Source organism: Pinus tabuliformis, chromosome 4_2 (assembly GCF_031772625.1).
Source record: "Pinus tabuliformis cultivar Carrire ecotype Pingquan chromosome 4_2, CPIR1, whole genome shotgun sequence".
NCBI lineage: Eukaryota > Viridiplantae > Streptophyta > Pinopsida > Pinales > Pinaceae > Pinus > Pinus tabuliformis.
The window spans coordinates 1,155,444,108-1,155,456,521 of record NC_142304.1 but is presented as its reverse complement, the minus strand read 5'-3'; the positions used below and the strand labels follow the sequence as shown (position 1 = coordinate 1,155,456,521).

The 12,414-nt window shown below is 39.6% G+C and overlaps 1 protein-coding gene across 1 annotated transcript in view; it reads left to right on the top strand.

Annotated features, from left to right (window-relative positions):
• The window catches only part of LOC149173771 (MLO-like protein 1), a 428,691-nt gene that overhangs the window by 275,267 nt on the left and 141,010 nt on the right, over positions 1 to 12,414 (top strand). The gene's annotated exons all lie outside the window — the stretch shown is intronic.

Genomic DNA, 12,414 nt, shown 5'->3' with positions numbered 1-12,414 from the left:
TACTTTGATCCCCACTCCATTCCATTATTATATCATTTGCCACCTACCACTTAAGGGATGTACCATGGGCATGTCACCCCCTTTAGAGGTCGAAACCACCTAATAGGGTCTTTGGTTAACCCCTTAGCTTGGAAACACTTGTACATGCCTTTGTTTTAAAAAACGTTCGAGCCAGCTCCGATTCGGCCAAGCCAACTGAGCTAGACCCCCCGCCCATTCAGCTTGGTAGAGGAAATAGACCGACGGCCAGTTTGTTACCGAACCGTCCGAGCTAGTCATCGATTGGGTTGGTTTGGTAACAAGCCGGCTGGCTCGACCGAGCCCGATATAACCCGGCCGGTTCGGCCACTCACACCCATGCATGCCCAACTTGACTTTTTGGGGGGCGGAATGGACCCCTCATTGCATTCTAATTGCATTTTAGGTTTCTTTGAGGTCCATTTACCTCTCCCAAGCCTATAAAAGCTACCCAACCCCCTCACATTTCCTCATGGCTATCTCATTGCATTTGTGTGAGAATTTGTGAGGAGTTTGTGAAGAGTTGTAGAGTTTGTTTTTGGAGCAACAGTGAAGAGTCTTGGGCAATCATTGGAGCAGCAGTGAGGAGCTTCTTGGGCAGCAATTGGAGCAACATTGAGGAGGTAGTTTGTGGCAACTTTGTTCCTAGAGATTTTTTTTTTTTTTGCACTTTTAAACTTTGTTTTTGCTTTTTTTTTGTTTGTGCAAATTTGGAAATTGAAGAGTCTTTTTTGTAAAAGAAATGAACATTGAAGCAATGCTATTCTTTTTGTTTTCATTTTTAGATTTTTTTCCTTTAATTTCGAAATCCAAAAATGGCTCCTAGAGAGAAATATGCTGCTTGGGCATATGCTGAAATGATTGATAATCAAATGCATTGCAATTTTGTCATAGAAAACTTAAGGAGGGTGAAGGGGGCATTCGTAGGCTGAAACAACACTTGGCTGGTATTAGAGGCCAAATTACTCCATGTGAAGCGCCATCGAACAAATTGGGGAGATTAGGAAGTAGTTGCTAAATAACTTTAAGAAGTTTGAGCAAGAAAAATCTAGGAATAAAGAAATAGAGGTTGAAATTGGGAGGAAGACTAGTATACAACAAATGATGGCTGCCAACCCCAATTTTGATTATGAGGGCTCTTCATCTATCCCTTGCACTAATGCATCCAACCCCTTTTGCTATGTTCCTCCGTCTTTGGAGTCTATGCAAGAAAAGGGTAAGGGTAAAATGAAAAAGAGGGGTGATATCAAAAGTTATTTCACACCCTCCTCTCCATCAGATGCACATGGTCCTCAAGCTAGTAGATGTCATATGCAGCCCACTTTAGATGACCATTGGAAGAAATAATTGAGAGAGACTACCTATGATTACATAGCTAGATGGTGGTATGATTCTAATATCCCCTTCAATGCTTCTCGTTCACCATATTATGAACCTATGTTTGATGCCATATTTGCTGTTGGAAAGAGCTTCAAAGGCCCTACTTTACATGAGTTAAGGGGATCTCTTTTGCGAAAAGAAGTTTCCTCCATTGATGAATATTTGAAAGATTTCAAAATCTCATGAGAAAAAACAAGATGTACCATCATGTCAAATGGATGGATGGATCAAAAGAACCGTACCATCATAAACTTCTTATCTTTTGCCCACAGAGAACCATGTTTCTAAAATCAGTTGATGCATCTGACAGGGTGAAAGATGCACACTTGTTGTTTAAACTTTTGGATGAAGTTGTTGAAGAGGTGGGGGTGGCTAATGTTGTTCAAACCATCACAGATAATGCCTCCATCTATGTTCTTGTTGGTAAAATGTTAGAGGAAAAACACAAAACCATATTTTCGACCCCATGTGCTGCACATTGCATAGACCTCATGCTTGAGGATATTGGCAAAATAGATTGGGTCAAGAACATTGTAGAGCATGGCAAAAGCGTAACAAAATATATCTACTATCACTCTTGGATTTTGAGCCTGACGAGGAAACACATAGGGGGCAAGGATATTATTAGGCCTGCCATCACTAGATTTGCAACTCATTTTTTGACATTGCAATCTATGCTCTCCCAACATAGAAACTTGCAAAGGGTGTTTTCTAGTGATGAATGGAATGAATGCCAATGGTCTCGCAAACAAGATGGAAAGATGTGAGAAAGAAAGTTAATGAAGAAATATTTTGGAAAAGGGTAGTAGAGATTGTGAAGGTTGCTGAGCCATTGGTTAAGATGTTGCGGTTGGTGGATGGGGAAAGATTGGCTATGGGCTTCATTTATGAGGCTATGGATCAAGCAAAGGAAAAAATAAAGGCTATATACAAGGATAGACTGGTTAAGTATGGGCCCATTTGGGCAATCATTCATGAAAGATGGGACAATCAATTCCATCGCCCTATACATGCAGTTGGGTTTTTTCTGAACCCAAGGTATTATTATAAAGCTTTGGAGGCAGACGCTTTAACTGGGGAGGTTAGAGATGGATTATTGACTGCATTGACGACATGATTCCTAAAGAGAGTGATCAACTGGAGATACACTGACATATCACTTATTTCAACAGAGCCACAGGTACCTTTGGCAAGAACCTAGCAAGGATTGCAAGGGAAGTAGATGAGCCAGGTAAACAAAAAATTCAATTTTCAAATTCTTATTTTGTTAAATTGTTTTTAATTTGAAAGTTGGATATAATTTGTTGAGCTAACTCATTACACCACTATGATTTTTGCAGCACAATGGTGGGAGGCTTTTGGTAGCCATTGTCCTTAATTGCAAAAGTTTGCAATCCGTATTTTGAGTCAAAATTGTAGTGCTACTGGGTGTGAGTGCAATTGGTCTGTCTTTGAGAGGATTCACATGAAGACGAGGAACTATTTGGAACAAAAACGATTAAATTATCTAGTCTATGTCCAATACAACCTCCGACTAAGACGCAACCAATTGCTGAACAAAAGACCTGATACAGATCCCATTGTGTTGGAAGATATTGATCCAACATTAGATTGGGTAGTGGAGAGTCATCCAGCAGAGTTTGATTCTGATGAGGATATTGGTCGTGATTTGTATTTACATATGGAGGCATTAGTTGAGCATAATGTTTAGTTGAATGCAGATCAACTTGTACCAGGCCTAGCCCCAAGTCCTCCAGTTGCAAGAACTTCCTCTACTAAGCCACGATGGAAGCACATATCTCGTATATCTCAGTGTGCATTTGCTGTGTCTTCTAGTGCTACTACTTCTACAGTGGTTGTTGGAGATGGTGATGAGGACGAGGAGCCATGGGTTTCCCTGTCTGACTCTGATTCAGAGTCTGAGCCAGATGATGTTGGATTCTCTAGTAGTAGCCAGTAGTACTGGTGACTAGTGATATTTTACAATTTACTTTTGTTGTAGAAGCCATTTAGAGCCTCCTTAGTTATCTATTTTTGTTTTGATCTCTATATCATGTATGTATTGGGTGGTGCACTGGGTGCCATTTTGATATAATGGATATATACATGAGCCTAATTTGATCATATGTTGTCTTCTCTCTTTATTCTAATGCTTTGTGTTTGGAAACATGGATGAAAATCTTTAAAATTATGTCTTTCATTAAAAAAAAAAATTAATGTATCTTTTACAATGACCGAGTCATTGAAATCAAACCGTCCGAGTCGATATCGAGTCGGAGTTGGAGTCGGAGCCGACTCTAGGTCGTTTCCGAACCTGATTCCATTTTTTAAAACATAGGTACATGCCAAAGCCCACTATGGAAAGACATGCCACCATGAAGTGCCCCATTGATCCCATTACTTGTAAGCTTTATTACTTGATTATTCTAATGACTTGTTGTATTAGAGGGTGAGGGGACACATTGGATCTTATGCAGAATTGCAGGTGAGTCTTCATTTGGGGCTTGGTCTCCCTATACAGAGTCCTAGCCCTCCATAGGGCCACATTGGCACTTGCAGGGTGAGCGTTGAGGGTCACAGGCCTCCACCATAGTAGAGATTGTTTCATGGATCCCCAACACCGATCATTGATTGCTCGTGTTCCACTTTTTGGATGAGGATGATGCACCAAGTTCAGCATGCCCAATCGGTGTTAGTTTTTGGCATCATTGGAAGTGATCTAGCCTGGAACATTGGTGGAGAGGCTAAGGCGCATGAGTTCTAAAGAACCCAAAAACCGTTTGGTGAAATTCCACTCCGATTGTTAAAATAATTAATATTTTTAATGGGCCTCCTAAGTCTAAACATAGGAAAGTTAAAATATTTATGGGTATTAATCAAATATGGGTGAGAATGATCTAGAAAGTGGATCAAGTCATGTTTTAATCTTAGCGGTTGATTAGAGACTTAATCTCTTCCGTTGAAGTCTCAACGAGAAAGGTATAAGAAGGAGGATTGGGGTTCATTTAGAAACACATAGAGAGATTGAGGAAATCGATTTTCTAAGGTGAGAAGTTCTCAAGAGGAAAATCGATTGGGGAGATCTTGTAGTAGAGGGGAAGTGAGAATCCAGGAGAAGGAATTTCCGGAGAGTACAAGGCAGAGAGAGGACATAAAGACGTCGAGAGGAGGGTTAATGCTGGCCTATGCAGTGTTGACACAAAGGCAACGCAGTCAGTGAGTAGAAGTCGAGTTTCTGCTAAGGGAATTCGAAGTTCAGTTGCCGGATCCCACGGTGTGAGTATGGGAGGCAGGAAAGTCGATTTCTCAGCCAGCAGAAGATCCAAAGCAGAGAGGCAGCATAATACCCAAGAGTGGTGATGCAGAAGCTGCCTAGGGTGATGCAGATTGACATAGAGGCCATTAGATGGTGACGTAGAGCCTTTAGAGCTGAGGATCAGTCACTGATTCTCCAGTGGTAGGGTGAGATCATTTCACCAGTATTTTGTCCAATATTTTATCTGTAAAGTTGCTAGTTGAGCATCCTAGATTTGTACTAAGAATTTTCTCCTGGATAATAATAAGCCCTCAGAGCTGTTGCACCGGTTTTCCCGCATTGGGTTTTTTCGGGGATTATTTTGTCCAAAAATAACTATGTCTTATGTATGTTGTTCTTTCCTTAGTTTTTTGTTTCATGTAATCAAATATTAAAGTAGTGTAGGCTACAAAAGTAATTTTCTTCAGTATTCAGCAATGTTGCAGTAATCGTTATCGGGATATTATCGGCGAGGGGAAAAAAATCGGAAAAAATCATAAAAATCGGGGAAAAATCAGTAAAAATCGGGAAAAAATCGTAACATACAATTTTTTTTTTTTTTTTTAGTTTTTTTAATATCTAAAGCATCTACAACATAAAATAAATACATTGACACATAAATATGATAAAAGAACTAATATAGAAGATGTTTAATATGATTTCTAGTGCTACATTACACATAACAGTGAATCATGTCCTGAATAGTAAGTCCTGACTCATGACTCCCAACTTAGCCTCAAAATATCAACAAAAAATATAATAACTTATCTCATGAGTGATAATGTCATATACAATGAAATGAACCAAATCACTAAAGTCTAATACCACTGATTTCCTCTGCCCCTCTTGCGAGAAAATGCAATGGCTTTCCCTTTCCCTCCAGATGAACTTTGCTGTGCTCTAGAAGCTGAAGAACTAGGAGCTATAGGAGGTAGACCACGTTCTCTACTGGTGGTAGGGGTAGCCCGGGTAAGTGGTGTTACCTCCTCCTCCTCCTCCCCCTCCACTACCTCTTGCTCTAACCAATCATCGATAGATTCCATGAGAGGCCTCTTGGCCTCAACCCTCCATGTAGTAGTGGTGTTAATACCATCCAATGAGATGGCCTCCATATCAGGTATCCTCTCAAGTTGCCTCACCCACAATCGAAGATTGTAGTAGACGTAGACCATGTCATTAAGTCGCTGAGACCCCAACCTGTACAAAGATCATGAAATAATAATTATAAAAAAATAGTGTTTAATGAATTCAAAAATTTATTTGGAAATTTGCAATATTTTAAGTGTTAACCTGTTGCGCTTCTTGTTGTGTATTTTTTCAAATACACTCCAGTTGTGCTCGCATCTTGAGGAGCTACATGTTTGGCTGAGGATTCGAATGGCAAGATTTTGCAGAAGGGGTACCCTGGCACCATACATTCTCCACCATGTATCTACAACAAAATTACAAATAAAATTTTAAACAAATATAAGAAAAAAATGAAATTTGAAAGTTGAAGCAAAGTATGAAGTTATGAACTTGAAGAGAATGAAATTTGAAACAAACTAAAAAATACCTGGCATTTTAGTCGTCTTATCAGCCACAACCATGTCAAAGCCAAATGTGCCACCTTCCATCCTGTATGTCTCAATTTCTTTGGAGATTTCTGTATATTCTGCTGGAGATCGCACCATCCTCTGAACACAGGTTAAGAATCCATCCATGATCTCAGCATCAAATACGAACTCACATGGGTAAGAAAATGCGGAGTTCAGGTAGATCCCTACAGCATGAATGAGACGATGGAGTTTGTTGTTCCATCGTTTATCAATCACTTCCCATAGGAGTTGTCTCTGAAACCCCTCATCTCCCTTATCATCATAGTAGGCCCGAATGGATTCTTTCACCCTGTCCATGGCCTCATACAAATAGCCCATTGCGGGCTTCTCACCATCAACTAATCGAAGAACCTTTACAAAAGGTTCAGTAACGGTGCACATCTCCTGCACTCCCACCCAGAAGTTTTCCTGGTATGAAACTAATCTGCATATGGTCTCTCCCTCTAGTTTGCGGCTCATTGTCAAAGTACGCCACTCATCTAAAAGAAACATTCTCTTCACATCCCACATAGAATTCAAGAGGGATTGACGAGATATGAAATTGGTGGCAAACCGTGTAATGGTGGGGCGCACCAACTCTTTGTTGTTGGTGAATTTTCTCATCAAGCTAAGCATAGATGTATGATTATATATAAATTTTGTAATGCTTTTTGATGACTCAACAATATCTTTGACAAAGGAAATTTTCCCTATGTCCTCCAACATCAAATCAATACAATGTGCAGCACAAGGTGTCCAAAATAAAGTATGATGCCTTTCCATAAGCATCCTGCCAGCAGCAACATAATTTGCAGCATTGTCCGTTATGACTTGGACAACATGTTTTGCACCCACCTCCAAAATAAACACATCCAACAAATCACGTAAAGTTTTTGCATCTTTGATATGTGAAGATGCATCAATAGATTTCATAAACATTGTCCCATTGGGACAACTAACCAAGAAGTATATAAGGGTTTCCCCCTTTTGGTCGGTCCAACCTGTTAGAAAATTATATATTACGGAGCAATGGAACACATAAAATGTTGCAGAAATATAAACACAGAAAACGCACAAAACAAGAGAGACACAAATATACGTGGTTCACCCAGTTTGGGCTACGTCCACCCCGAACAGCGAGTCCTTCGTTTCTATTATCCAGCAAAATGAAGAGACACAACCTACAACAAATCCGCTGTAATATCCTTTGTTTTCTCTCACAGTCTCACCTCTCCGTTTCTCGCACACACAATACACATCTATCGCACAACGTCAAATACAATACCCTCATACAAAGAGAGGGGTTGCCTTCTAGGGCAAAAAACCCTAAACTAAACATAAGTTCTACCGTCAGATCATCTGCCTAATGAACGGCCCAGATCTGCCTAATGAACGGATCTGGACCCCCCCTGCAGCGAACATTTTATGGGAGGCGTTGCCGCCCCCATTTCAAACTGGGGTCCTATGTGGCGATACCTTTGAATATAGAAGATAATCAGGCTCCACACCCAACACAACCATCTGACATCACAATGCATCTTGTTTGTGCCCATGATGCCCTATCTCCTCCAATTTTTTGGTGCAGTCAACCTTTTCATTTTGAAGAATCCAGCTTATAAAGTCATCATAAGAAGAGATTTTGTACCCTCGGCCAATAGTTGCAATAACATCAACAGCAGGATGGAAAAATGGATTATTCCTTGCAACGCTGAAAGGAATATCACTCTAAAGGAAAAATTTGGCCAACAACTTGTCAGCTTGTTCTTTCTCAGTTTTTTTAAGCATTGAAGTGATAGATGGTTGTGAACCAGGCGTGGTTCTAGAAACGAAAAATGATGAGGCAACTACCGGGTTGCTTGTAGATATTGATGCTGAAGTAGAACCAGTGCCATTTTCTTGTTCACTTGAGCCTAACACAACCTTTGTTAGTTGCTTCTTCATTTCCGCTTTGGCCTTTCTATTGTGCTCTAAATTTTCTAATCATGGCGTTTTGGATGATTTCAGGATTTGTATTTTTGCAAGGCCCTACATCAAATTCAAAGATTTGTGCAAGGTGATACTTCAATCTATAAATCTCCCCTGACATATGTTGCCCACATAACTTGCAAGACAAATTTATTCTATCAAACCCTCCATCCGGTTCACCAAATTCCCACAGAGGGTCCAATTTCCTTGGCATGCTTGTAACTTGGTTGAACTCTGGACTCTTGAGTTTTAAATTTGTAAGATGAAGTTTGAAGTTTGACTTTGAACTTTGAACTTTGAAGTTGAATGGTGAACCTATGGCAAAATAAGGATTACAATTTACAAGTTACAAACTTACAATTTACAAAAACTAAAAAAAATTACATACATGAGTAACATGACAAAACACATGGAATTTTTGACAATTTAAGTTTTTAACAAACAAAATGAAAAACCCCATCAAATCAATTAAAAAATATTTGATAACCCATTGAATTCTTTTGATAAACAATGGATTATCCAGATTCCAAACCCAACCAAAAACATTAAAAAAAACCAAAACAAAGTTACAAAACACAAAATTTTGGTGCCGATATTAGTTTGATGGAGAAAATTCGTCTCCTCCTTAGCTCTCAATCCATTTTTCTCCTCCAATCAGCTGATTCAGCTCCCAAACGGCCAAGCTTTCTTTGCTAGGTCACTCCAAAACCTCATCGCTGCCGCTGTCTATCCAAATGATTTTCAAAAAATCATTTTTTTGTTCTTATAAAAGCGTTGTCCGCTGGCCTCGCGATAATTACACATCGAATTGCGATTTTTTCGAAATTGTCGCGGTTATTTCAAAAAATCGTGATTTTTTTGGTAAAAATCATCGAAAAAAACCGTTTAATAATGATTTTATCGTTGAAATCTGGAAATCACGATTTTATTTGGAAATCTGGAAATAATTGTCTTATGTATGTTGTTCTTTCCTCAATTTTTTGTTTCATGTAATCAAATATTAAAGTAGTGTAGGCTACAAAAGTTATTTGCTTCAGTATTCAGATAATAACTTGATGAGTATATAAAAAATCAAGTGGGTGAAGTAGATTCAGATTTGTTGCAATAGGGGTTCCTTGAGGATTAGGAATTTTCACATGGTATCAGAGCATTGATTTTGAAACAGGCAGAGAAGATCCAACGCTGAGTAGAGAGGGCAATAGTTGCATTTGGCAGCAATTCGAATCCCCTTGAAGGGATTGTGCAATCCTTGTTGGAAAAGCAGATATTCCGGGGAAGTCTCTCTCCAAGAGAGTCAACAGAGGTATGATTTCCAGTTCGTGAGCTTGCATAGGCAGAGGGAGTGACACAGAGCCTCAGTGCACTGCTTGAAGGGCACAGTTCCTGCCGGGGCAGAAATCCGTCGAAAAAGAGCGAAGACACATAGAAGGGGAATTTTCTCCTCATAACTTTTTGCCAAAAAGTTCGAATTTCTCACTTGCTGGGTAGCTGAGCAGTGCTGAGCAATGACTAGAGGAGTCATTTCGATAGTTGGGTGAGATGGCATCACATGGGATTCGAGATCGGGATAGGTTGGAAGGAGCTTCTAACTATGTCATATGGAAGACTAGAATCTTAGTTATTCTAGAGGATTACGATGTCGAAGCCTATGTCAAGAGTGCTGTAGTTGTTTCTGTTGACAATGATCAAAGAAAGAAGTAAAAGGCCGAGCAGGGGAAGATGAAGGGGCTCATTCTCAATGGAGTTTGAGATCATGTGGTCTCACACTTGTAGGGCAAAGATACAACCCAAGAGATGTGGGAAGCTTTGTCTTCATTGTATGAAGGCTCTTCCGAACAACAAAAGGTGTACCTAGAACAAAAGTTGCAAAGGACATTGATGCAGAAGGGAGGAGTTAACTCCTATCTTCAATGTCTTCAGGACACTAGACACCAGCTTGATGCAGTGGAGTCTTGGATGAATAGCAAGTCTTTGTCCAAAGGATATTGGGCAGGGAAAGAATACCTTCATGAGAGGAGATGTGGGAAGCTCTTCAACAAGAGGAATTAAAGAGGGACCTAGTCAAGGTCAACCTCAATGGCAGTAGTGGGAGTAGCACAAAGACCAAGGAGGAGGAGGAGAACGCAACTATAACATCAAAGGGACATGAAAAGCAAAAGCAAAAGGACATTTCGAAGGTGAAATGTTTAAGATTTGGCGAGATGGGCCACTTTGCATCCCAGTGTCCTTTGAAGAAAAAGGATAAGGATGAGAAACATGATGCTAAGGCTGCGCCAACAAAGTTTGACAAAGATAACATTTCCATGAGTACCCATGCATCTCCACGAGGGAAATGGGGTGATATTGGGTTGTAGTCGGGAGGACTACATGTGGGCAGGATCCTTGAGGAGTCCACCTCTTGGATCAATTCCTTGCTACAAGAGCCTGAGATTCCGCAGTAGCGAGATGGACTTAGTGTCAGATGATGCAGTGGATTGTTTAGAAGACAGATGCAGTAGCCGATACCAGAGACTGATTGCAGAGCAAGGTTGGCAGCAGTGCAGATCAATGTTGCAGTAAACATCCCCCACCCGCCTTGCCCTTGGATTTAACCCCCGAAATGCAGTCCATACAGATGCGTGGGGTAAGTGCCTCCCGAAACGCGTTTTGGAAAAACCGAAACACGTTTCGGACGACACTTCGGTTGTACGAAGCGTCAAGCTTCCCAAAAAAATGATAAAAAATTGCAAATATATATATATATATATATCAAAAAATATAAATATAGCAGATGCTCCCTCATGGTAATGTTAAATTCTTAAAGTAAAAGTGACATTCTCCTTTATTTTTCATTTTCATCATTTTACTTAAATTTTTAACATTACCATGAAATTACTCAGGATGTTTGAGAGTGGTTCCAGCCTCATTGGACTTCATATAGAGAAAATATAATGTCATATCCTATTCAAAATTCAACAGACTTAACAGTTTTTAGGAATTTAGGATCAATGGGATTGTGGAATTTCATTAGATTATATCAATTATGAAGGTATGCGATTAGCATTTAATCAAGAGCACCAAGCCTATATGTACCTTAGTGTTGGTGGTGTTAATTGTTGAACTCCTTTGTCACGCCCTTAGCAAAAAATTACCTTTCAATCAAGTCAAAATCATCGATCAAGCATGTTACGCTTTTTTTACCATATTTTAAGTCTTGGATTAGGTAGTTTGATCAAAATTGGGCAATGTTGACTAATATCCCTAGACAATTGAGGTAGAGGCAAAGGTTAGACAAAGGGAGAAGAATCTAAATTCTAGATGGTTGATGCTTCTAAATGGTTGATGCTCGAATAATTAATCATTAATGTACAATGGATGCTATATCTATCTTGATTTATGCAAAAATATGCATGTTTTCATGCCTTCTACAACTAATTTGGTATTTGGGATGTTTGTTTTGAGTATAAATGCAATATATATATATATATATATATAGCAGACGCTTTGCTTCCTAGATTTTTGGAAAATGACGCTTCCAAAAAACGTCCCCGTTTCGTCCCTGCTTCGTGCAACATTGGTGCAGAGGGCACAGTGCAGAAGTGAGCAACAACGTAGAAGATTCAAAGGATTAGAGACTAGAGCAGTTAGATTCCAACATTCATGGTATTATGCTAACACAGTTAAGTTCAGTTAATTTTGGATGTTTTTCAGTTGCTTGTTTCTACAATTGAGTTGCAGTATGAATGCAGTGTTAGCAGTGGCAATGCTAGCAGCATAGCAGATGCAACGTTTGAGAGGGAGCTGTAGTACAGATGTAGCAGTGGCAGTGGCAGTGTCATGGGCAACAGTACAGTAGCAGCAACAACACAATGTTGGTGGCAGCAACAGTGCGGAAAGGAGATGCTTCATAGATAGAGCAACATGCAGGTGGACATTGTTGCTAGAGCATTTTCCTCGCTAAGAGGGAGTGTTAGTTTTTGGTAGCATTAGAAGTGCTCTAGCATTGAAAATTGGTGGAGAGGCTAAGGCACGAGTTCTAAAGAACCAAAAAACCGTTTGGTGAAATTCCACTCAGATTGTATTTTATTAAAATAATTAATATTTTTAATGGGGTTCCTAAGTCCAAACTTAGGAAAATTAAAATATTAATGTGTATTAATCAAAATATGGGTGAGAATGATCTAGAAGGCGGATCAAGTG